The 27,917-nt window shown below is 37.7% G+C and overlaps 1 protein-coding gene across 5 annotated transcripts in view; it reads right to left on the bottom strand.

Moving 5' to 3' along the window:
* The window catches only part of POLA1 (DNA polymerase alpha 1, catalytic subunit), a 606,439-nt gene that overhangs the window by 171,242 nt on the left and 407,280 nt on the right, over positions 1–27,917 (bottom strand). The window lies entirely within an intron of this gene.

Here is a 27,917-nt window from a genome sequence, read left to right as displayed (position 1 = left end):
GACTGAGTAAGCATCAGTATGGGAGAACGAATTATGCAGGCATATGCATTAGTGAATGTACCAGAAAAGAAGTATGAAACTAAGTAAAATTCTGTTCTAGCACCACAGAATAAATCTAAACTTACGTTTATATATATGAATGGCTAGTTTTTAAAGACTTGTTGTCTGACTTTAAAAAACATATCAAACTTTGATCAATTAAACCATTAAATTTGCAGATAGATAAAGGAACAGTTCTGAAGTAACAAGTACAGTTTCCTTCTTCCTAAAGCATAGAGAGACATCTCTTCATTAAATGAAATAAAAAGCACATGAACCCATTGTAACTATGTGCTGCTAGCTATTTTAATTTTTTTCCATACCACCTGACTCATCCAGGATACTTTTACAGATTAAAAATTTTAAATCCATTAATCCAACTTGGAAAATACTAGAGACTTTAGTTTTATCAAAAGAAAATTTAATGAAAGTTAGAAAATAAGAAGTAAGATGGCATTTCTATACTATGTAATTTTAATCTATGAAATATTGAAACATTTGGAATTCAGGAAGTATGTCTTAGGGTCCCATGTTCTTTAAAAGGGCTAAATGTAAAATGTGAAATTTTTTATCATGACCTTCTATAATTTGATGGTGTGAATCTCAGTTTTAACAAATGTCTTCAAACTATGCAAAACCCACTAATGCATACATAAGGTAGAAAAAGATTTTCTTTTTCACAATGTTACATTGTCATGGTTACTCTTGTTGCTCTTATGCAGTTTTAGATTACACTTTTCCCCAAGGAACTCAAGACAACATACATTATATCAGTGGTGAAATCCAATTTTTTTTACTACCAGTTCTGTGGGCGTGGCTTGGTGGGCCTGGTGTGGCTTGGTGGGCGTAGCAGAGGAAGAATACTGCAAAATCTCCATTCCCACCGCACTCCAGAGGAAGGATACTGAAAAATCCCCATTCCCGCTCCATTCCTGGGGGAAGGATATTGCAAAGTCTCCATTCCCACCCCACTCTGGGGCATTTGCCAGTTCTCCAAACTACTCAAAAGTTCCACTATCGGTTCTCCAAACTGCTCAAAATTTCCGCTACCAGTTCTCCAGAACCTGTCAGAAACTGCTGGATTTCACCCCTGCACTATACCTTCTCCTTCCCAAGGCTGAAGGTTAGTGACTGTCTCAAGAAAACTCAATTAACTTCCATAAGTGGGTCTTCCTGATTCTAGTCCAGCTTCCTTACTTTTACACTGGATCTATGTGATCTGGTATTACTCTGATAGACTTAAAAGGAAAAGCCAAACAGTCTTAAAAAGGCTCAAACAAGTAAGAAATGTTATTTTAAAAATAGAGAAAAACATATTTTTAACTTCATCTACTAAGTGTCAGGTAGCATGAAATAAAATAAAAAGACCAGCACACATATTCACATGTCTCTAGTCTAAACATTGATGTATCAAACTTGAGCAAGCACAGAGAAAGATGCTGCTGAAAGAAGATAGCATAATGGAAAATGTATTGGTATATAAATTCAGGAAAAGGCACAATGAATCTGCTTTTTGCACTTCTTACTAGATTTACCTGCTAGATGCACATTTATTATTTAAAGTACAGAAAGGAACACAAATGTATTTATTTTATTTAGAAATTTATTTTAGAGCCAGTTTGGTGTAGTGTTTAAGAGGCTAGGGTAGAAAGTGGAGACCTTGAATTCCTACCTTAGACATAAAAGCCAGGTAGATGACTGGGAAATCAGTTGCTCTCAGCTCAACCTAACTACACAGTTATTGTGGGCAAAATAGGAGTTTGATGGATATATTTGCTGCCTTGAGCTATTTGTAAAAAAATAATGAAGGTGGGATACCAATAATAAATAAAAATACATTCATTTTTATATAATTCTTTAATTAATAATTTGCAGAAAGGTTAACAATCACAATAGAGTAACATTAAACAATCAAATACAATCCTAACAATCACAGCAAGTAAATAGGGGAGGAAAGGCTGAAAATGACAGGTAGGCCTCAACTTACGACTGGTTGTTTAGCAACCATTTGAAGTTACAATAGGCCCTTCCAAAAGCTACTTACGACCCCATTTTGAAGTTTGAAATTACAAAGGCTGCACACACACACACACACACACACACACACACACACCCCAGGATCACCTGGTGGCATTCTGAATGCTTGGCAACTGGTTCACCTTTACAGCCATTCGCAGTGTTCCAAAGTGGTGTTTTGACATGTTTTGCCAGTTTCAAATGTTTGTTTCTAGTTTCTGGCAAAATATGGATAAAATGGATTTGCTTAACAACCACATAGGGACACGGTGGCTCAGTGGCTAAAATAATCCTTAGCACCGCATAACAGAGTGAGCTCCCGTTACTTGTCCCAGCTTCTGCCAACCTAGCAGTTCGAAAGCATTTTTAAAAAATGCAAGTAGAAAAATAGGGAACTTTGGTGCGAAGGAAACAATGTGCCTTCGGCGTTTAGTCATGCTGACCACATGACCACGGAGACGCCTTCAGAAAGCACTGGCTCCTCGGCTTAGAAATGAAGATGAGCACCACCCCTAGAGCTGGAAACAACTAGCATGCATGTGCGGGGGAATCTTTACCTTAACAACCACAGCATTTGCTTAATGATCATTCCATTTGCTTAACCATGGGTGTTCAGTTAAAAACCATTGCAAAAAATGCCAAAAAGTTGGGTTCGGTCACATCATGATTTACTACCATAATTCTAGATTCAATTTTGGTCTTAAGTCAAGACTAGTTGTACAAAAATATCTTTTCCAGAATAAGTGAAACATCATAACAAGAACAATTTGTCCCCCAAAACCACCAGATTTAGACTAAATGGTCTGAGGAATATTACAATATGTGGGTAGATTGAGGAGAAAACATCAGACTCCCATGCTATGCAGGGCATTTAAAAGTAAACAGTTTGAATTATGCCAGAAATGAAGCAGAAACCAATGTTGCTGTTTAACTACAATCAGAAATATTTCCATCCCAGGTAAGTAGCCTATTAAGTGCAACTTCCAGATAGTTCTGGATATAACCGCATACTGTTCTTGAGTTTGTTTTTGAGAAAACCAAAATGTATTTATCCAAAACCATGCCTTTTCTGTTAGTCTTAAACAAATATTAATTGGTATTAAGTCAATATAATGGTATGTGGAAATGGCTTTGGGAGACTAGGCAAAAATATGGCTCTGGAGGGATGCTCCCTAAATTATTGGGATACAAAGGTGACAGTGAGAAAATTGTACTTTCAGATTTGGAAGTTTCTGTTAATGTAACTACTTCTTTCTAAAGTAGAATTAGCTTATCTGGCCTTGTGTCCTGCCTAGTCTACCTGGTAAGGCTGACAGTCACTTTCTAAGTGGTACAGCTTTCAGCTATAAGTCTGATATTTTAGGAGTGCAACTCCCATTAAAAGTATTTCAACTTCATCCCATCACTGTTTAATATAGGGATGGACAGTGGGTATCCATCCAGATATCAAAGAATTCCAGTTGTTATTAATTTAAGTTAGCAACTTTAATACAGGTAGTCTTTGACTTACGACAATTAAGCCCAAAATTTTTGTTGCTAAGCAAAACATTTGTTAGGTAAATTTTGCGCCATTTTATGCCCTTTCTTGCCACAATTGTTAAGTGAATCACTGCAGTTAAGTTAGTAACTTGCTCATTAAGTGATTCTGGCTTCCCCACTGACTTTGTCAGAAGGTCACAAAAGGTCATCACATGACACAGGACACTGCAACTGTCATAAATATGAGTCAGCTGCCAAGTGTCTGAATTTTGATCACATAACCATAGGGATGCTGCAATGATCGTAAGTGTGAAAAATGTCATGTCACTTTTTTCAATGCCACCGTAAATTCAAATGGTCACTAAACCAACTGTTAACAGATGCTAATAGCCTACAGCATAATATCTAAAGGATCCACAAATTACCCAACATTGGACACAATGCAGAACCACTGGAGCCATCAACAAGTCTACTATTAGAGGATTGTATGTAGACAAATGAAATGTCTGTGGAGATTCTCAGTCATCCAGGTCACAGTTGTCCCAAAGGTGCTTTTTCAAGAGGCAACTGGACTTTCTTTTTTTTCTTTGAAGACATTTTGCTTCTCATCTAAGAAGCTTCTTCAGCTCTGACTGGATGGTGAGGGATGGAAGGATTTATACTTCTTGCAGACAGCTGGTCATTTGCATTCTTTTAGAGAGTCATTGAGGCCACTTGGAGTTTCTGCATCTCAAACTGAAGTGTAAATTATTTCTGTAGTCTGCAATTTTTTTAGAAATTTGTTCATACTTCTGCACCATTCGAAGGGTGTTCATCCCTTCAAAGAAAAACAAGAAAGTCCAATTGCCTTCTGAAAAAGCATCTTTGGGATAGATAAATGAAATAATTACTGTGTTAATTATTAATATAGTATTTATATAAATATTTATTTATTTATTTGTATCTCACTTTTATTTAAATACCTTTCTTCTAAATGGAAGTGTTGCTGACTACTAATGTTTGGTATTTTTCAGAATCAATGAGGTTTACCCCTTTGGCTATACATGCAGCAGATGAAGAGGGGAAAAAATCATTATTTTGTGTATTTGAAATATTTATAATCCACCACTATAGCCTACCACACATGCTTTGTGGCAGGCTATAATCTGTAAAATAGTTTAGTAAATCCAAGTAGAATAGAATAGAATAGAATAGAACAGAACAGAACAGAATAACAGAGTTGGAAGAGATCTTGGAAGTCTTCTAGTCCAGGGGTCTCCAACCTTGGTCCCTTTAAGACTTGTGGACTTCAACTCCCAGAATCTGGAGACCCCTGTTTTAGTCCAACCCCCTGCTTAGGCAGAAAACCCTATACCATTTCTAACATCAGTCTAACATTAATACCTGGGGAGACCCTGGAAAAAATAATCAAAAAACAGATCTCTAAACATCTAGAAACAAATAAAATTATAACTAGTAGCCAGCATGGGTTTGTGAAAAACAGATCATGCCAAACCAATCTTATTACATTCTTTGACAAAATGACTAAATTAGTAGACCAGCAAAACGCTGTGGACATAGTATACTTAGACTTCAGCAAGGCATTTGACAATGTAGACCACAACCTAGTTCTTGGTAAACTAGAAAAATGTGGAATAGATAGCATCACCACCAGATGGATTTGTAACTAGCTGACAAACCATACTCAATGAGTAGTCCTTAATGGTACTATATCAACATGGAAAGAAGTAAGCAGTGGGATACTACAAGGTTCCGCCTTAGACCCAGTATTCTTCAATATCTTCATAAATGATTTAGATGAGGAAATAGAAGGGGAACTCAAAAATTTGCAGATGATACTAAACTGGCAGGAATAGCCAACACCCCAGAAGACAAGCTCAGGATCCAAAAAAATCTTGACAAACTTGAACAATGAGCCCTACCCAATAAAATAAATTTTAATCTGAAAAAAAGCAAAGTTTTACATTTAGGCAAGAAAATTTTTCCTTTATGACTCATGATGGAATGATCATTGCATTATAAAAATTCTAATTCTTGCCTTAGAATAGCTAGCTTTCCAAATAACATAATGCCCAGGCCTAGTAGTGAAATCCAAATTTTTTTACTACCAGTTCTGTGGGCGTGGCTTGGTGGGCGTGGTGTGGCTTGGTGGGCATGGCAGGGGAAGGATACTGCAAAATCCCCTTTCTCTCCCCACTCCTGGGGGACGGATATTGCAAAATCTCCATTCCCACCCCACTCTGGGGCCAGCCAGAGGTGGTATTTGCTGGTTCTCCGAACGACTCAAAATTTCCGCTACCGGTTCTCCAGAACCTGTCAGAACCTGCTGGATTTCACCCCTGCCCAAGCCTTGTATCCTATTAGTGATTTGTGTTCCATTGTTAAGACCAGTGGTGGGGTTCAGCCAATTTGCACCACTTCGGGAGAACCGGTTGTTAACTGTCTGAGCAGTTTGGCAAATTGGTTGTTGGAAGAAATCATTAGGGCAGAGAACCGGTTGTTAAATTACTTGAATCCCACCACTGGTTAAGACTCTCTTGGTTCAGAAGAGCACAGTGTATATAGTATATCCTGGTTAATTAAGAAACTGAAACCAAAAAGAGATTAGGCATTTCAACAAGATAAATCATAAAGTACTTACAAGAAAGAAATTATAGGTTTCTGAATAGACTTCATAGTTCCTAGACTTTGATTATTGAAAATCTGTGGGGAGATCTCAAACATGCATGGTAACTAAAGAGATTGAAGAATATTTGTGAGCTAAAAAGAATTGCAAGAAAGAGTAGGAACAAGAATAGAAATATCTTGTCTATAAAAAAATAAAAAAATGTAGTTATGAAAGCTGTTGTTTCTCCCAAAAGGATATTACAAAGTACTGACTCTTTTGTACTTGCCCTGTTTAGTTTTCTTAACTGAAGTCTTTAAAGAAGTGCATTGCACTCAAATTTGCAAAAAGAAGTTGATTACCTCTTGTTTCATGCAGAATTCACTGAGACATACAATAGAATCAGGAACATCTCAAAAGGGGCCGTGGTAGCTCAGGCTGTAGAAGCCTGTTATTAAAACACAGCAGCCTGCAATTACTGCAGGTTCAAGCCCGGCCCAAGGTTGACTCAGCCTTCCATCCTTTATAAGGTAGGTAAAATGAGGACCCAGATTGTTGGGGGGGGCAATAAGTTGACTTTGTAAAAATATACAAATAGAATGAGACTATTGCCTTATACGCTGTAAGCCACCCTGAGTCTTCGGAGAAGGGCGGGATATAAATGTAAATTAAAAAAAAAATCTAAATTTTTGTGAGCAATTGCACTATGGCCATTCTTCAAGGCATCCAGTATCTTCTCCCTGCACATAATTACTTTTCTATAACTTTGGATTTATTCAGGCAATCTCTTTTAAGTTGATCAAGTTAATAATGATAAAAAGATAGAGGTATAGTAATTGCTAAATATATAAACTCTAAAATTCATTCATGTCATGTGGCGAAGGTTGTAGAGAGTGTGGTTGAATGGCAGCTTCCCCGGTACCTGGATGAAGCTGTCTATCTAGACCTGTTCCAGTCCGGCTTCCGGACTGGTCACAGTACGGAGACAGCTTTGGTCGCGTTGGTGGATGACCTTTGGAGGGCCAGGGATAGGGGTTGTTCCTCTGCCCTGGTCCTATTAGATCTCTCAGCGGCTTTTGATACCATCAACCATGGTATCTTGCTGCACCGGTTGGAGGGGTTGGGAGTGGGAGGCACTGTTTATCGGTGGTTCTCCTCCTATCTCTCTGACCGGTCGCAGAGGGTGTTGACAGGGGGGCAGAGGTCGACCGCGAGGCACCTTACTTGTGGGGTGCCTCAGGGGTCGATTCTCTCGCCCCTCCTGTTCAACATCTACATGAAGCCACTGGGTGAGGTCATCAGTGGTTTCGGGGTGAGTTATCATCTGTACGCTGATGATACTCAGCTGTACTTTTCCATCCCGGACCACCCCAATGAAGCTGTCGAAGTGCTGTCCCGGTGCCTGGAGGCCGTACGGGTCTGGATGGGGAGAAACAGACTCAAGCTCAATCCCTCCAAGACGGAGTGGCTGTGGATGCCGGCACCCCGGTACAGTCAGCTGCACCCGCAGCTGGCTGTGGGGGGCGAGTTATTGGCCCCAACGGAGAGGGTGTGCAACTTGGGTGTCCTCCTGGATGGGCGGCTGTCGTTTGACGATCATTTGGCGGCCGTCTCCAGGAGGGCCTTCCACCAAGTACGCTTGGTGCGCCAGTTGCGCCCCTTTCTTGACCGGGATGCCTTATGCACGGTCACTCATGCCCTTGTCACTTCCCGCTTGGACTATTGCAATGCTCTCTACATGGGGCTGCCCTTGAAGTGTACCCGGAGGCTGCAGCTAGTTCAGAATGCAGCTGCGCGGGTAATAGTGGGAGCAACTCGTTGCTCCCATGTAACACCAATCCTGCGCAGCTTGCACTGGCTTCCTGTGGTCTTTCGGGTGCGCTTCAAGATTTTGGTTACCACCTTTAAAGCGCTCCATGGCTTAGGACCCGGGTACTTACGGGACCGCCTGCTGTTACCTTTTGCCTCCCACCGACCCGTACGCTCTCACAGAGAGGGCCTTCTCAGGGTGCCGTCCGCCAAGCAATGCCGGCTGGCGGCCCCCAGGGGAAGGGCCTTCTCTGTTGGAGCTCCTACGCTCTGGAATGAACTTCCCCCTGGTTTACGTCAAGTGCCTGATCTTCGGACCTTCCGCCGTGAGCTGAAAACGCACTTATTTATTCAAGCGGGACTGGATTGATATTTTATTGGGGTATTTATGTCTTATGATTTTAAATGGTTTTAAAATTTTGGCCATGTTATAATATTTCTTTTTAATTTCTTTTTAATGTTTATACATTGTATTTTTACTAGGCTGTACACCGCCCTGAGTCCTTCGGGAGAAGGGCGGTATAAAAATTGAAATAAATAAAATAAATAAAATAAATAAATAAACATATTTATCTCCCAAAATCAGAAATTGGTATTTCTGTATATCAAAATTCCAGAGAACCTCGGAAACTTGATACAGCAATTATCTAACATCATTAATTAGGCAAGATCAAATGTAGATAAAGCAGCTGTTTTTCAATCCCCTAATCCATGGCACTAAAATTTGGCTGAAAACTAAAACAAAATTTGTGACAGTACTGTAATTAATAATTTGTAAAAACCTGATTTATTTAATTTATTAAATTTGTTTGCTGCCCATCTCACCACAAGGCGACTCTTATACAAATAACCCCCAAGAGTCTTTAACTTATAACTTCCCACACTAAAAATGTGAAAGAATAAAAATTTCTTTCCTCTCCTTTGTTGATGTCATTATGCTCCTACCAGAACCTTTTGCAGCCCTTAGATGCTGCAAGAAATGTTGAAAATCTGTCCATTTTCCTTTCATTATATAGCACTTTTTACTAACTATTTTCTAAACTTTGGCTAATCCAGTTTATTATCTATAGATTTCCTAAAAATAAAAGGATTATCTGGATTCTAGAGTAGTAGAAAGAGTACTAAAGAACAATCTTTATAGTTCATTTCCATACTTCATAGCAAGAGTAGACCCTGTCATCTGGAAAATGCTTTAGCAGATTGAATAACACTATTCTTTAAAATGGAAGCCATTCACTATACTCCTTATCTCAACATTGTCCATAAAGATATAATATAAACAGTTACATTAACAACTTCCTTCTAATCAATAAATTACGCAGAGAAAGATAGTTTTGCACATAATTTATGTCTTCATGACATGTTACACCATGATAAACAGGAAACCTAAGTTACCCAGAGCTTAGTGAATACCCAAGTACTATATATTTTGTTTTGGGTACCAAGTTCACTTCATGTAGAAAATAATGCTATTTATCTGGATTTCCTAACAATTATAATTAATATTATTCTTTGTTCTATATTCAGTTCTTAATTGCATTTATTTATAATTATTATCTGTTAATATATTTTTATAATAACAATTAGTGTTATTATTCCTGAAAATTGCATTGTAGATAAGTAAGATCAGTGTTAGTTTTGGAAAAAAAAATTCGAGAAATAAGTAGTTCTTTATTTCTCTTGTTTTGCTTTTATAATTAAGCTTCTGTTCTTCATTTGCTTTAAATATAGCTTTATCAAATTTATCAACACATGCCTGTTTCAAATGAATATACTAGTGTATATTCTTGTTAAGCCCTGTTTAATTAAGATTCATTATCTTGAAAACTAGAAAAGGTAATCCTTTATTTCCTTGATTGTAATACATGACCAAAGAATTCTACAACACATTTTGCACCAAATACACTTTGCCCTGGATTTGTGTTAAATATGCAAATGGAGTTTAAGAAAAATATACTTTAGTTCTTAAAAAAAACAAAACAACAACAACAACAATGGACAGAGCAACAAGTTTATAGTTAGAAAAGATCCAGGCACAAAAGATCCATGCTCACAGTTATGTAACCTAATGTTAGATTTTGTAGAGGAAAAAAGAATTTCATTTTTGCAATTTTTTCTCATTATTCAAGATAAGCAACTTTAATAATATTGCCTTTAAATAATTCTCAGTTATATTGGGCATAATTTAGTGCACAAAGAGGTAGTAGTAAATTACACCTTTCAACAATACCTTTAACATCATCAAACAACAATATCTGCCTATCCCAGGTCCTTGGGAAGAAATCAATAGGTGAATAAAAATGCCAAATCCAGTCTAAACATCTGGCTGACTATAAGACCAACCACAATAACAACTGGAGAAATTCACAAAATACAAAGACATGCAAACAGAAGTAAAATGACTGTGGCAAAAGAAAGCACAAATAGTACTACTAATAATAGCCTTGGATGCAATCTCAAAACAGGAGCACCACATCGATATTAACAAAAAGCATCATAAATCAATTGCAAAAGGCAGCTTTATTTGGACACAGCTTACATCCAGTGACAATTCTTTTAATTTCATAAAATAACAACATCTATCTATCTCAGGTCTTTGGGAAGGATTCAATAAGTGGATTAATGACTATCATTAAGTGTTGTAAGTGTTCTACCTTGATGAAGGTATCTTTTCTTTTATGTACACTTAGAGCATATGCACCAAGACAAATTTCTTGTGTGTCCAATCACATTTGGCCAATAAAAAATTCTATTCTATTCTATTAAAATATATCAGGCTCAGCTCTAGCGCAACATAGAACAGTCTATGTTCAGTTCTTTATCTGCTTACATTGAATAGACAGAATCTTGAAAGATTAAACATTTACTACTATTATCCAATGGACATACCCTGGGAAATTCCGCTGTCTCCTATTCAGGTTGTGTTCTGTCTTATCTCCCCCCTCTCCTTGGAATGTGCCCCCCATTCCTGAAAAATTATAACTTCATTGGAGTGTATCACACCATCTCTCTCTCTCTGTATGTACCATCCTTTACAAAATGCAAAAATCCAGTCTAAACATCTGGATGACCATATGACCAACAAAAATAATAACCAACTATAATAATTTATTACATTTATATGTCACCTGACCCCCAGCAATATGAAAATATGCCAGATGGGAAGCAAAATATTCAGATGCACTGCAACAAATATTGTCCCTAACCACTTTTGCTAGTAGCACTGACTTGAAAAGTATTTCCCAGCCATAGAAGAATGTCTGGGGGAGAATCAATGTCTTTGCTGTACAGCTATTTAGCAATACATCAATTTACTTTAGCTTAATAAACCACACTGCAGTAGTATGAACAGGCATTTATGTCTGAATTATAAGCCAAAAATTCATAACATTATTTCCAGAATTCATAGAAATTATCTATGGAAAACGACAAATGAAAAATGAATAAAAACATTTCTATTACACCAATATTAGAAGTGGTATCTGTAGCCTTATAATCAGTAACTATTAATAGCATTGCACTATCATACATTCATTATTGTAAACTGGCTTATTTCTGGGTTATCATGTTTTGAAAATCAGCTAATTTCTAAACCAGATTGTCAAAATAGTTTCACATATGATTTATTCAGTAATCACAGTTGTAAGTAAGTATTATTTGTGAACTCAGATGCAATAAATCCAGTCCTCATTGTCCAAGCTGGTGTCCATCACTACATCTCAGTAGAAAATATCCCAACATTCATCTTCACTAGATATCTAGTTTCTAGTAATATAAAAGAAGGAAGAAATGTTAAGCCTACCCCAATATGTCGATTTTATTATTATTTCTAATTGTACCCAATATTAATCTGCAGTTTTTATAAAGCCAAACACTAAATGTTTTCATAAAATATTTGGCACATCCCAAGTATTTAAATCCTGTTAGCTCAGATTACAACAGGACTATTTGCACATAAAGGGATTTTTTAATCCATTTTTAGTATATTGCATATACTAAACTGAATTCACCGTTTGCCTTTGTTTATAAACATCCTAAAAATTGAGTATATGCTAATTTCATTGGTTACCTAGTTCCAGATCCATTCTAATGTTTAAAAACTTCCATTGTGACAATTGTTCATTTCTGTTTTTCATTTTATCCAGTTACCAATAAATAAAATATCTATTTTCATCCAATGATTTGCTCAGTTTGTTCAGGTTTTTTTTATAAGGAACTTCATTAAAATGCTTTTAAAAGGCCAAATAAACAATATACAGTATATTCAAATTATTTTATCTGTGTGCGTCTTAATATTCTCAAAGCTGTAATAGGTTAATGAGAATTTTCCTTCTATATTCTAACACTTTTATCTACAGTTACACTTTTAAGTACAGACAAATAGATCCAGAATACAATGGAACTTTTATTTCTGGCTTATCTGGACAGACCTCTGATAAAACAGCAAGGACTAGATTCCTTATACCAGGGGTCTCAAACTTGATTTCATTGAGAGGCATGAGGGATGTGGTTGACCGGGGTGGGGGTGGGGGCTGTGGTGGGCGTGGCCAGCTTGACATTGCTTGTGTCGGGGGGCATCTGTGGTGGCCCAAGTGGGGCTGGGAGGGATCCATTGTTCCCAGCGGAGTAAGGTGAGACCAGGGCGAGCGCCAAACCTTTGTCCACAAGAGGAGCCTCCCTCTCCCTCTCAGGCCACATGGAGAACCCCCAGACAGCAGCGCAGGATGCCTGGAGCCCTGGGCAGTGGAGGGCAAACACCCAGTCCAGACCTTGAGTCCCAGAGCACCGGGACTCCACAGTCCAGCCCAGCTCCTTCCCTAAGTCAGCACCTGAGAGTGCATTTACCTCCTCCTAGAGGCTGCTGTTGCTATGCTCAATCTCCTTGGCCAGGTTGTTCATGGTATGTGCTGGAGGGCAAAGTGTGTGGGTCAGAGGGAGGCCAACTCCCTCTTGTGAGGAGACCCAGTTTTGTAACCAAAGCATCCTCAGCTAGAGGATGGGAGACCATCAGGAGAGGAAGGGGCAAGGGGATGGCAAAAGGGTAGCAGGGCTGCTGGCGGCCAGATGCCAAGGCAGGACTTCCCTAAGACCCTTCCTCCCTCTCATAATCTCCTTCCTTCCTTCCCTCCCTCTCATAATCTCCTTCCTTCCTTCCCTCCCTCCATTCCTCCTTCTTCTCCCTTTCCCCCAACTCTTACTCCTCCAATCCTTACCCTTTCCCTCCTTCCCTCCTTCCTTCCTTTTTTCTCCTTTGTTCTTTTTCCTTCCCTCTTCCGTCTTCCTTCTCCTTTCTTTCTTCTTCCTTCCTCCCTTTCCTTTTTCCTTCCTTGCTCTCTTCCCCTTTTCTTCTTTGTCTTTGTCTTTCCTCTTTCCCTTTCTCCTTTCCTGTCCTTTCTTGGATGCTCAAATATAAAAGGGGAAACATTTCTCAATGGCTCCTTGCCTTGTGATCAAATGCCACTTTTGCTAGTAGTTTGTGGCCACTTAAAAGATTGAGAACAAACCAGATTCAGTTTATCCATTTAGTGGGGGTGTCCACAGACAATAGTACAGCAAAACTGTCAAAATGGTGGCTGTGATAGTTGATCAGAGCTCCTCTGTTTTTTATGTGCAACAGCTTTAGCATTTTGGAACAGAGGTAAATTAGTTGCTTTTCTGTTAATACATAATCCTTAAAAGAGCTTTCTTGTAGGAACCTTGCCATGGTCTAATTCAGACTGGAAATATAGCAAAGGAAAATATCTTCCCCCACTTTGCTTTCTCCTGTTTTCCCCACTGGAAATGGCTGTTTGCGACACACAAGGAGGGGATACTTTCCTAAGAGCTCACAATTCAAGAATCCAATGTTAACTTTGATTGCAAACTAAGTCCTATCTCTGACAAAACAGAATACAAAACTGCTTTCTTCTTTGAGCCCAAGTTTCAATGGATCCAGGATTGATGCAGAACTGCGTGAACTGGGGCATCTCAAACCAAGTTGCCTCTCCTTCCTCTTTCCCTTCCTCCCTCCTTCCCTGCCTCCCTCCTTCTCATTCCCATCTCCTTCCTTCCTCTGAATTTAAGAAAGTACAAGGATAGGGACAGAGATTGGCAACCATGGTTTTCCCACACCAGGGCGGAACTGGTCCTGGTGAAAGGGAAGCCTCTGGGGCTGTGAGGTCAGACCGGTGAGTGGGGCATGGAAGCGCTGGTGGTGGGCACAGCACTAATCTATGTGGTGGCGGCCATCCGGGCTGGAATGTAGTCAGCCTCTCACCCATGCAGCCGCCCTGGAGACAGCTAGTGCCATCCCCATCTCGCCCCCTGGGCATGCGCATAGGAGGCGAGCACTGGCGTCCTGCACTCAGAACACAGTCAGCCTGTGGGGCAAGACGGTCCCCAGGGATGCAAGGCCCTGTACGTGTGCCTTCTTTGCACACGCCTGGGGGATGGGGTGGGGGCATCCCCTTGCTGGCTCCAGGATGGCCCCGTGGATGAGATCTAAGATGGACTGCATTCCGGCCTGGATGGCCGCCACCAGGTTGTAGCTCAGCACCCAGTCGGCTTGGGCCAGGCAGAGGCCAGAATGCGGCCTTCACTGTTTCCAGGGCGGCCCTGTGGGCCAGATCTAACCAGAGCTGGCCTATGCGCCTTGTGTTTGACATGTCTGCCTTATACCTTTCCAATCCAATGGAACATTGAAAATAAGTTATGTAAAGTTGCTGAGTACTCTGCCTGCTTGGCTGTTCATCAAGTCAATAACTCTCTGAAAATGAAAAATAAAGGGACCAAATGTTGTGCTGGATAACAAACTTTGGAAATGAACTTGAACAGGCTGAATGTTGCAAAACAAAATATGAATTTTCTTAAATGAAAATTTAAGAAAATTACTTTATGCATCTGTTCTCTTATGAGCCAGCAGTGCGTAGCAGCAGCCAAAAAAACTAATATAATCCAGTGTTGTATAAACAGAGGTATAGAATCATGTGAAATATTAGTGCATCTCTATAACTGTCTGGTTCGGTTCTGCATCCAACAAGAAAGACACAGACTTCAGAAGATAATTAGAACTGCAGAAAAAATAATTGCTACCAACCTGCCTTTCATTGAGGACCTGTATACTGCACAAATCAAGAAGAAGGCCGTGAACATATTTACAGATCCCTCACATCCAGGACATAAACTGTTTCAACTCCTACCCTCAAAACGACGCTATAAAGCACTACACACCAGAACAACTAGACACAAGAACAGTTTTTTCCCAAGGCCATCACTCTGCTAAACAAATAATTCCCTCAACACTGTCAAACTATTTACTAAATCTGCACTACTATTAATCTTCTCATCGTTCCCATCACCAATCTCTTTCCACTTATGACTGTATGACTGTAACTTTGTTGCTGGCAATCCTTATGATTTATATTGATATATTGACCATCATTTGTGTTGTAAATGTTGTACCTTGATGAACGTATCTTTATGTACACTGAGAGCATATGCACCAAGACAAATTCCTTGTGTGTCCAATCACATTTGGCCAATAAAAAATTCTATTCTATTCTATTCTATTCTATTCTATTCTATTCTATTCTATTCTATTCTATTCTATTCTATTCTATTCTATTCTAAAATCCTAGTAAGACTACACCTGGAATATCACAACCAATTTTGGTAACCATACTACAAAAAAGATGTTGAGGCTTTGGAAAAAGTTCAAAGAAGAGCAACTAAGATGACCAAAGGCCTGGAAACTAAACCATATGAAAAACGGCTGCAGCTTTTGGATTTGGCTAGTCTAAAGAAAAGAAGAATTAGGGTTGACATGATAGCAGTATTCCAGTATTGGAGGGGTTGCCACAAAGGAGAAGGGGGTCAAATTATTCTCCAAAGCACTGGAGGGCAGGACAAGAAACAATGATTGGGAACTAATCAAAGAGAGAAGCAAGCTGGAATTAATGAGAAATTTCCTAACAGTGAGGACAATTAACCACTGGAACAGCTTGCTTTCATAATCGTGGGCACTCCATCACCGGCAGTTTTTAAGAAGAGACTGGACAGTCACTTGTCTGAAATGGTATAGGTTCTCCTACTTGAGCAGGGGGCTGAACTAGAAGACCTGCAAGGTCCCTTCCAGCTCTATTCTATTCTATTCTATTCTATTCTATTCTATTCTATTCTATTCTATTCTACTCTACTCTACTCTACTCTACTCTATCCTATCCTAATGCTGTAATCTCAATTTCATAAAGTTAGGAGGGGGGGTAGTCTCTTCCCTTCTTCAAGAAGCATTTGCTAGATCTAACTGTGCTGGACAATTTTTCTTCCATCTCTTTTTTAGGGGAGGTTATTGAGAAGATGATGGGGCTATGATTACAAATGATCCTGAAAAAAACCTGATTCTCCAGATTGTTTCAGAGAGGTTTCAGGCCTGGATGTAGTATACTATAGAGACAGCATTGGTTGCACTTGCTGATGGCCTTTGGTAGAGTCAGGATAGAGATAGTGTAACCATCCTGGTTCTTCTCGCTCTTGCTGTGAATTTTGATCCCATCAACTTTAGTATACTACTTCTCCACCTGAAGGATTGGAAGTAGGAGGTACAGTGTTACATAGTTTTCCTCCTTTCTCTATGATTGACTCTAGCCAGTGTTTTTATGCATTTTAACATAATTAAAGCAGGCCATTAACAAAGTTGTGCAAAAAAGTGAAATAATAAAAGTATGGTAAGAAAGTTGGAAAATAAAGCACACACAGTAGAATAGCTGTCTCCCTAGGCAAAATACACGTGCAAATATGGCAACTGAAATATTAAAATCTATGTTGTATCACATACTATATTTGTTAGTTAGTTCCTTATTATAGTCACTGGGCGGTTGTCTTTTGAAGATCACCTGACGGCTGTCTCCAGAAGAGCTTTTTATCAGGTTCGCCTGATTCGCCAGTTGCGCCCCTTCCTTGACCGGGATGCCCTATGCACGGTCACTCATGCTCTGGTTACCTCTTGCTTGGATTACTGCAATGCTCTCTACATGGGGCTCCCCTTGAAGAGCACCCGGAGGCTCCAGTTGGTTCAGAATGCAGCTGCGCGGGTGATAGAGGGAGCCGCTCGTGGCTCCCATGTGACACCACTCCTGCGTAGGCTGCACTGGCTACCTGTGGTCTTCCGGGTGCACTTCAAGGTGCTGGTTACTACCTTTAAAGCGCTCCATGGCTTAGGACCAGGTTATTTACGGGACCGCCTACTACTACTGACTGCCTCTCACCGACCCGTGCGCTCTCACAGAGAGTGTGCCTCACAGAGAGGGTGCCATCCGCCAAACAATGTCGGTTGGCGGCCCCCAGAGGAAGGGCCTTCTCTGTGGGGGCTCCCACCCTCTGGAATGAACTTCCCCCAGGACTTCACCAACTTCCTGACCTTCGAACCTTTCGCCACGAGCTGAAGACATATTTATTCATCCGCGCAGGACTGGCATAGGATTTTAGATTTTATTTGGTTTTAATTTTAGTGGATTTTATTGTTTTAAAGATATTTTAATTTGGGCCAAATTGAGTAAGTTTTTAAAATATTATTTTATTTTGTATTTATTCTTTTGTTTTTTACCTGGCTGTAAACCGCCCTGAGTCCTTCGGGAGAAGGGCGGTATAAAAATTTGATTAAATAAATAAATAAAATAAATAAATGAGAATTCTGCGAGTTAACACAATAGTTTTTGTTTCAGGTGAAATAAAATGCAAATGTAAAATTGTATATCTTTGAGCCAATCAAGATATCCTCAGTTTTACAGATAATATAAAACTGTCACTTTCAAGGAAACTGAATTGTAATGGTTTGTTGTTGGAATAGCTATAAATAAATTAAGCCAGATTTGCCTTGAGTGCTTGAACAATTAAATATGAAACAGACTCTCATGTTTTTATAGAAGTTTTTATATAAGAGAACATGGGCTATAGAGTCAGTGTTGCTGTTTTTCCATAAGAGGACATTCTTAGCTCATAAAGAATTTATTTATATTTTCCCTTGCAAACTGCTATTGGGAAAGAATGAAAATATGGTAAAATTAAAGTGTATCTGAATTAGTTAAATTTCAGAGCAATGCTGAACAGAATAAAAACAAGGTTAATTAAGTATGTTATACAAAGCTATCAAGGAGACAGAACGCAAACTATAATTGAACATGAATGTCAGAATTTTAAATATTATTACTATTGATTTTAAAAGTATTTTTTTTATTTTTTTATTTGCATTTATATCTCGCCCTTCTCCGAAGACTCAGGGCGGCTTACACAATGTTAGCAATAGTCTTCATCCTATTTGTATATTATATACAAAGTCAACTTATTGCCCCCAACAATCTGGGTCCTCATTTTACCTACCTTATAAAGGATGGAAGGTTGAGTCAACCTTGGGCCTGGTGGGACTAGAACCTGCAATAATTTGCAGGCAGCTGTGTTAATAACAGAGTGTCTTACCAGTCTGAGCCACAGAGGCCCTATACATTTTTAAATGTATAACTTCATTCAAGTTATCTGACTAATCTGGTGAAGAATGCTCTCAATACTTATGATTGGTTAGGATCAAACACAAATTTTTATTTAAACTTTCATTTAAAATTGTACCAGAACTACAAGTTGTTGTAACCTTTAAAACTTTGTTATGCAATAAATTAATAGGTTTGTTCTGCTCTGTTTCACACCAAGACCAATATCTCTGTCTTTTGCCTTAATCTGCAATAAAGGTCTAAGTATCTAAATGCATCTAAACAATATAAAAGGATAGAATACAAGCCTTTATAGCTACCACATTCTGATAAAGTAAGCCAACAATTACCAGCAATTTTATTTTACTACTGTAGGATAATGCCAGAGCAGTTAAAACTGGCTCCATGCAAACATCAAAAGAAAATATACTTAAAATAACTATATATGAAAAATTACATTTGGGGAAAAAAATCAGTGTGTATATATATACACACACACACACACACCCCTCTCTCTCTTTTCATCCATCCATCCAAAACCTCTGGAACTATATCCAAGGCTATTCTGCAAAATATTATTCTATTCATCCCACTCAAAGCAACATTCTCAGGCTGTAATAGGTCACAACTAAGTATATACCTTCCTTCAAGAATAATTTTGCTTGTCTATCAGCTGTCAACAAAACCAAAGAACTTATATGATCCAGCCATATATTGTACATGTAGGAAAATCTTAATAAAATACGAATACTGTAAAAAAGAAAAAGGAAATGATATTTTCATGGCATGTACAATTCCATGCTTACTATGAATACGATATGCCAAGTTTTGTGAGTCTCCATGGATTTTACAAAATAGTTTCACTGACTGCTTAAAAAAGTACAAGTGAAAATCTAAGCACTCTATATCAGCAGAACAAATTGTTTGAGTATGTGTGTGTGTGTGTGTATAAAATATAAGTAAAAAAGATGTTAAAGATTAGCAGATAGGCAACATTGCCAATCAATAATGCAAAAATATTTAATTGAATATTTTAAAAATGACTAAAAGTTAACAATCATTTTATAAGAGATAGCTTAAATAACATGGAAAAACAGGTTGAAAATCTCAGCAGTAACCATCTCAAAACCAGTAAAAAGAGTGTAAAAGCATTTCCAAGCAATGTTTGTTTTTTTAAGTTTAATTATTTTCTTTGAGAATGGTGCTAATGAAACTGAATATCTTTCATGGTTTCGAAGGGCAGTTTGAATAGTCTGTAAACAAGACTAAAGGTAGACAAGTGAGCTGACTGAGCCAAAGGGTTGCTAGGTGATATAGAATGAAAACCTACCAACTTGAGAAGGGTAATTTTGCTTTCATTCTGCTTTCACACAGCTTCTCCCAAATTTCAGCTGTTACCTTTCATGTGACTATGACAATGTTTTATTTGCTCTTGAAAAATCTTTATTTGAGAAATATAAATTAAAATTGGAAAAGAAAGATTCATTGAAAACTAATAGAAATCTAACACCAATAATTTCTGTTAAAAAGGAAAATACGTTGTCCTCATACATCTGTAAGAACAAATGCTCACTATATATTTTATTTTTCCCTTCTCTCTACTCCAAAAACTTGTGATTTTTTTTTCAAGTATCTGATCAGAGATTGTCAAGTAAGAGCACTTTATTAGATCATCAGTCAAAGGGCTTCAAAAGCACTGAAAGCAATGGGCTCAAATGCAGTACATCAGTTTTAGCAGACCACAGACTAATAGTAAACTGTAGATACTGCTGAGAACTTTTCTTGCACTAAACTCTTGAAAAAGCACCATCTTCAGCTTAAATGCAGCTGCCTCTTTCAATGCTGCAAATGGGTAAATTTGACAAAAAAGCCACTATTAAGACTACATGAAAGGCTCAAGACAACATCCTTTCAATGCTTTGTACTTCAGTAATCAGATGTACTTACTCACCCCCTCCCCCAAACCCGATCAAGAACTATTTCTGAATGGTAGGAAATAATTCCACTTTGTACATCTTTTAGTTAATCAAGACTTTCTATTCAGCAATTTGACCTTTTGTTCAAAACAGGATTATCAGTTTTTTCGCCAGTTACCAAGGGCGACTCGCATGGTGAACATAATTGCAATAATTTGCAAAACACCATGGCAACCCACATTACAACTAGGTAAATACTGGTCTTTTGTGCTACATTGTTATTTTCAGAGATGCTGAAGTCAAAGAACAAATGACAAATGAACACAAAATTTATATTTGCTTTGTCTCAAAAGAGAAGAAAATTGATAACAAGAATTGAGGGGAAACCAACTACAGCTGTAATTTCTAACTTGATTAATTAGGATGGTAACAGTTCTTAACAGTATATTCAACAAACAGCCCTGACTTAGTCTCTCCACCCACTTCTTTCCCTCACTATGCTCTACCAGTATCCCCCACTCCAGACATTTTTTTCTTTTGCTAGGAGAACCAACCAACCCTATTTGCTCTTTTCTTTATCTTAATAGAATATTTAATTACACAATATTGTCCTCCAGCTCTTCACTGAAAACTGAGTGCAGGAGAATACATGTGCCAAAACAGCGAGGGTAGCTTTAGCAGTCTTGTCTACTTTTTTTTGGATACAACAGGCCTAATGATGAGGTGGCATTTTTCTGGTATTAGCAGCTGTTCTGCTGCAGACAATTAAACACAAACCACTTAGCATTTCAGAAAGCTGCTTCTAGTACTGGTTAGGTAAGTGTGCACACTAAAATGAAATTAAAATTTAAATGCCCAAACACAGGAAACCTCTACACACCCTGAAATTGCCATTTTAGGCAATTGTGTGTACAGTATATCAGTGCTAAACAACAACCAGATATAACCTGTTTGGTTAATATTGGCCTATCCTTTGAATTGGTAAAGAACAAAAAAATAACTGTTTAGATAATTATTTTTGTAACTTAATGCAATATAGAATAATAATCTAATGTGACAAATTAGAGAAACAGGTAAAATGCCAAGGTGAATTCATTTAGAAACTTATTTTTCTGGGACGAAGTGGCTACTCGGGATGTATAGGTCAAGTCCTTGAGATAAACAAATAATTAACATACCAGTTTTAAGAATAAAAGAACATAGAAAATGATTTACTTAAAAACTAGGTACAACTAGGATTTTAAAGTGTGGGAATATTTTTCTTGCTTTCTGTTTTCTTACCTGTCCTAACTTAACCTGTTTCCCCCAAAATAAGACATCTCCTGATAATAAGCCCAATCGGGCTTTTGAGTGCATGGCAATAAGGCCAGACGCTTATTTCAGGGTTTAAAAAAAATATAAGACAGGGTCTTATTTTTGGGGAAACACAGTACTTATTCACACTCAACATCCATTCCAGTCTTCTATGTTTTGGAAATTCTCAGAATAAAAAAAATAAAAATAAAAAACACCACACAAAACATGGTACTTTTCCTTTCACCAACTCTGTACCTATGAAGCTCAATATTTAGGCTAAAGAAACTCATAAGATCAGATGAAAAAAGTCAATTTAGAGTCAAGAAAAGAAGTATTGTTCATAATCTTTCCTTAGCTAACAATCAAAGAGTAGTGTGGGAGTTGGTGCCTAAAAGCTACTTTTTGTAGCAAGAGATATTCCATAACAATGAAGTGTACAGTTCTACCACTTTGGGCTATTTTTACACAAGTTGGGAAAACTATTACTTATCCCTACATTTCCCCCGAAAACAAGATTCAACTGGAAAATAAGCCCTAGCATGATTTTTCAGGATGCCTACCCTAAGAATAAGTCTCAGTTAAGATAGTTAGCCAGTACCATATTTCCCCCAAAATAAGATCTAACTGGAAAATAAGCCCTAATGTGTCTTTTGGAGCAAAATTAATATAAGACAGGGTTTTATTTTCAGGAAAACACAGAAATGCTATAATTATTGTACAAAGATTGATGTTCCCATTGACAGAGAAATTGTCTTTTCTCCCCAATCCATCAAATATAGGTTCTGAGGATCTCTCAGAAAAATATACCATTTTAATATATATAGGAGCAAAATATAAAGTTCAAAATTCTGAGGCTCTTGTACAGTTTTCATTAAAAAAAAGCCAGTTCAAAACTGACAAAATGAATCAATTTCACACTTTCTGCTTTTATTTGCCTACTTTCCCACCTTTTGGAATGCTCACCCAAACAATGCAATAATAGTAAGAAGAGAATTAATGTTTGTACTTATATTCAATAGAATGGAAGGGATTACAAGAAATCCAGGTACACAGTGGGGAATACACATTGAAACTAATGTAGTGGCAGTGTTGGCTGCTGGCACCACTGTGTTACTTTCAATGTGTATTCATCATTGTGTGCCTGCTTACTCTCTTGTAATCCCTTTCCCATATTTTTGCTGTGCAAAGGGAAATAAAGGGAAACAGCAGGTGAGAAATAGGACAACATGTATTGACTCTAATGGAGATCACTTTACTAAGTGGATGCTGTAAAGGTTGTAAATACAGGCATTGGTTGTAAAGATACTTTTCAGCACCATCATAAGTAAAAGGGTTGCTGAACAAGGCAGTAAAATATCTGGCAAGACTCCCAAAACAGCTACCAGAATCTTCTAGGAAACCACCTGTGTGAAGAGAGTCACTTTGTGAAGAGTGCCTTATACATCTCAAATATCTATATTACTCTCTTATGTGCAATTAAACATGTTTTCTATCACATGTGCATAGAACTCTATGTCAGCAAAATACACATAATTGTCTTAGCAGAAGGGATGTTTGTGTATGACAGAAACTACATAAATTTGGTTTTAACAGTAACAATCACAGAGGCCAAAAGGTACTCCAAGTACTCCAGAATTTTTAGAGGAGTGACCACACTATCTTTATAATTCTTATTTCTTATTTAAAACAGTGTCATTAGAGCTTGAACAGTCACTCCTTTCTTTCCAACATACAAAAAGACAGTGTTGAGCCTAGCCATTAGCAAAATAAAATGGACTAGAACTGGATACTTTCAGTCAGAGGATCACTGTTTATTACTCAAGACATGAAAAACAAAGAAAGAAAATAGCATGTTTTATAATTAGGCAAGAACAGTACTTGGTTATAGCACAATCAATGAATGAATAATATCAATTAGACTTCATGAATACCCAAGTTTACATTCCAACCATTCTTCAGAAGAAGCGGTGGATGAATTTTATGATCTAATTCAATTTGGAAATGACATAATATGCAAGCAGGATGTGCTCCTTGTGACTAGAATGCCATACTGTTAATATTAAGGAGGAAAATGTAATTGGATTATACATTTAGAAAGCCAAAATAAAGCATGGAAATGACTTATCAATATCTGCTAGTCCTATGATTTCTTCACAGGTAACACCACCTTCAGACAGTCAAAGGACCATCTTTATATGTGGACATCATTAAATGGAGAATATAGAAATCAAATTGATTATATTATTGCTAAAAGGAAGTGGAGGAATCTAATTATATCATCCAACTACTCACATGCATTTTCCAATTTAAGTTAAATAAAGCTAACCAACTTCCACAAAATTATTTATTTTAATTTATTTTCCACATTTCTGGCCATCTTCCTCAAAGAGGAACTCTTAATCTGGAGCATATCAAGAACATACCAAGAGTCGTGGTGGCGCAATGGTTAGATTGCAGTACTGCAGGCTAACTCACTGCTAACTCCAGCAGTTCGATTCTGAGCAGCTCAAAGTTGACTCAGCCTTCCATCCTTCCCAGATCAGTAAAATGAGGAACCAGATTGTTGGGGACAATTTGCTGACTCCATAAACCACTTAAAGAGGACTGTAAAGCACTATCAAACATTATATAAATCTAAGTGGTATTGCTATTGCTATATACCCAACATATTAAAGAGGGATCGCTTTAAAGTCCTGAACCTCATTGATAGAAAACCAGAGAAACTGTGAAATGAATATAACAAAGATTTTAAGGATTAATGTAAAAAAAAGGAGAAACAGTAACCAATTTGAAAAACTAGAAAGAGTATACTGAGATACTGGATAGTAAATATGCCAGCTTCCCAGAAACCTTAGAAGACATTACCTTTTTACAATATCTCCTACCACTAAAAGATAAAGTTAGATCAGGACTCCAGCCAATTCCAGGTCAAAAGACTACAGGAAGTGACAGAATATTGACAGAAAGTTGGCATGCAACAGGAAGAATCAGTAAAGTTCCTAATCAAGCTATATCACAAATAAGGAGAATAATGATGGCCAACAGATTTGAAGAGGTCAATCTTACATTCCAAGCATTTCCAAAGCTTATCTGACCCTTTTGAACTTTTGGAAAGAGGCTCCTTGGAATACCATGGACAGCCAAGAAAATAAATGGATCATAGAACAAAGGAAGCCAGAATTCACACTCAAGGCATACATGACAAGACTCAAAGTATCCTATTCTGAACACATTATGCAAAGATCTCTGGAGAAGGTTCCAATGTTGGGAAAGGTGAAAGGAAAGAGAATGACCAGCAGCAAGTGGATAAACCCACTTACACTGGTAAATGAATCTAATCCACTATACAATATAGTTTATTCAATAAAAATATACACTGGAAAAGCAGTATGGTTGTATTATGTATAATCTCTTGTCTTAACTATTTTTAGAGAAATGTATTCAAGTAGGAAGTGATGAATGATTAACTGGCATTTGGAGCCCCATTAGAGGCAACAAAAAGAAAATCAAGAAGAAAATTTTGCATGCTAGTTACATGCAAACTGTAAATGTAGACTGTAAGTAGAACACAACCATTGATATAATTTACTAATATTAAATCCAGTCCTTATTTAGTTTGGCAGTTATTCACATATCAAATAATGGTAGATGTTCCTCATTGCAAATTTCATGACAATGAGATATATATAAAATACAATGAGAAAACATTAACTTTAAAGATAAAGATATAAAACAATGTAAGTAGAATGCCCAGTTTTCACACTAAAACTAAAGTATTAGAACTCATAATTTCTTTACAAAATCAATTCGTTGCCTAATATAAAAACACTAGATATAAATTTTGTAAAAAATGAATGTCATTAATAAAAGTGATCTAATAAATTAAAATTCACCAAGTTATAATTCATTACTACTCTCCATACTTGAAATACACATTTTTAAAAATATAAGTTATTTCAAACTTCGATTTACTTCAAAAAGTCATTCCAAGCAAAAAAAATTAGAAGCACCAAAATCTTAATATATTGTTTGGTAAAGTTCAAGTCAATCTTTGAAAAACACATTTTATCTATCTAGTAAAGCTTGTGATAATGCGATGTAAGAGTTTGGCAAATTCAACTCTAATGGAGCATAAAAGTGCTTTTCCTTACAAGTGAGATCATTTTTAAAAATTCGAAGCATGATCACTTTTTCTTTTTGCAGAAACAATCTGATACAAGCAGCAAAGCTTAAATAAGCTAGAAACATTTCAAATGATCCATAAAGGATTAATAAGCACCACAGGAAGTCCTATAGGCTCAGCTATATACATTTTTTTCCCATCCTTTTTCCTGTGATGCACACGACATGAAATTTTAAGTAGAATTCAAGTTTCAAAGTCACTGAATGTTAAAGACCAAATGCTTTAACCCTGAAGTGGAGCAGGGTCGTCACCTTGCATTACTAATCTAAATAATAAGATACTGGTACTGTTAACATACCAATGTTCAAACATCCTGATTCCTGAGGAGGGAAAAATTCTGGATATAGAGAAATGATTAATAAAGGGAGGGAGGGAGGGAAGGAAGGAAGAAAGAAAGGAAGGAAGGAAGGAAGCTTTTGTAGTAAAAGCAAAATAAACTACACTAATATAAAAGGACAAAAATGACAGCTGTTATTTTGGCAGAGATAATCTATGCTGAAACACAAAACACAGAGATACAATTTATTTCAATACAATTTTCTTGTCTTCCCACTGATTCTTTGACTACCACAGAAAACAGGATTCTAAACATATTTTAATAGAATCTTCAATCAATATGAATAAAACAAATCACAAGACATATGTGAAAGCACGTTATAGGAATACTATTTGTTTGCAAAATATATTGTATTCACATTGATATATTCCACAAGGAAAAGAAATACTAGCTATTCCATCCAAATTATAGTTAAAATATTAAATCATCTAAGTAAGAAAAAGCAAGGTCAAATTGCATTAATCCACTGTAGTATATGTAGTTATATATGAAGTTACTTAGGTTTGCTCAGAATCACATTCCAACTAGGCAAGTCCAATTTGAGGTGCCTAAAGCAAGGTCTATAGAGTTATCTCAGGGGTATCAAACTGGATTTCTTTGAGGGTCAGATTAGCATTGTAGTTCTCTTCTGTGCGCAGCCCCACTGTGTCTCGTTTTTACTCTCCATTACTTCCTGCAGCACTCGGCCGGCAGAGTGCAGATCATGGAGGGTCAAAATGAGGTGCAGGGGCCCAGACATGGCCCATTTTAGCCACCAGAGGCACCATGGGCCCGTCCTTTGATATTTCCAGGCTGGCCCCACGGGTTGGATTTAAGCACCCCATGAGCCAGATCTGGCCCGCAGGCCTTGAGTTTGACATCCCTGGGTTATCTGGATCATGTTGAATTCCGTGACTCCTAAGGAAGTAGACAATTGGTCACTTTGGAGATCTGTTTATTACATGCAGGACCCTCCTGGATATTCAGGACCACCTGGGAAGTGACCTTTGCTGGGTCCTTTTTTTTTTTTTTTTTTTTGTGGGAGAGAGTAGTCCCCTTAGCTTTGAAGAAGGCTGTGGTGTGCACTCTCCTCAAGGACACATTACTGGGTCCAATTTTCATCCAGTCTCTAATTTTTTTTTCTGGGAAAGATTATAAAGAAGTTTCTTTATAATTCTTCAGCTCCAAAGAACCCTGGAGGAAAGAGATTCCTTGGCACTTTCAGCTAGATTTAATTAAGGCATGGGTGTCAAACTCGCTGCATCACGTTGCTGTCATGTAACTTTTTCCCGTTCACAGAGCTGGGATGGGCACATGATGCATCCAGCACGCGGGTCGCCAGTTTGACACCCCTGCATTAAGGAGACACCGTTGGTGGCACTTGCTGATCACCTGTGGTAAAGCCAGAAGCCTTAATCTCTCCGCTGTTCTTTTTTTTTTTTTTACTGATCTTTGTTATCCTTTTAGACTAGTATTGGGGACTGGGGTTGTGCAGTACATTTTGTGGTAGTATTTCTTTCTCTGTGGCCAGTTTCATATGGTGCAATCTAAGGGGAGGAGGTAATATTCTCATCCATTCCCTAATGGAGTGCCATAGGGCTCAATGCCCTTTTCCTTTTATTTAACATGTACATGAAATTGCTGCCAATTGGTGAGACTATTGGTTTGAGATCAAATATCAATGTGTTGGTGATACTCAATTGTATGCCTGGTTGACAAACCTACCAAGCAAGATGTCAAAATCCTGGTCCAAATGGCTTAGGGCCTGGGTACTTACGGGACCGCCTGCTGTTACCACATG

This window comes from Ahaetulla prasina, chromosome 5 (genome assembly GCF_028640845.1).
Source record: "Ahaetulla prasina isolate Xishuangbanna chromosome 5, ASM2864084v1, whole genome shotgun sequence".
NCBI lineage: Eukaryota > Metazoa > Chordata > Lepidosauria > Squamata > Colubridae > Ahaetulla > Ahaetulla prasina.
Note: the sequence above shows the minus strand (reverse complement) of the source record. Positions and strands in the feature narration are given on the sequence as shown.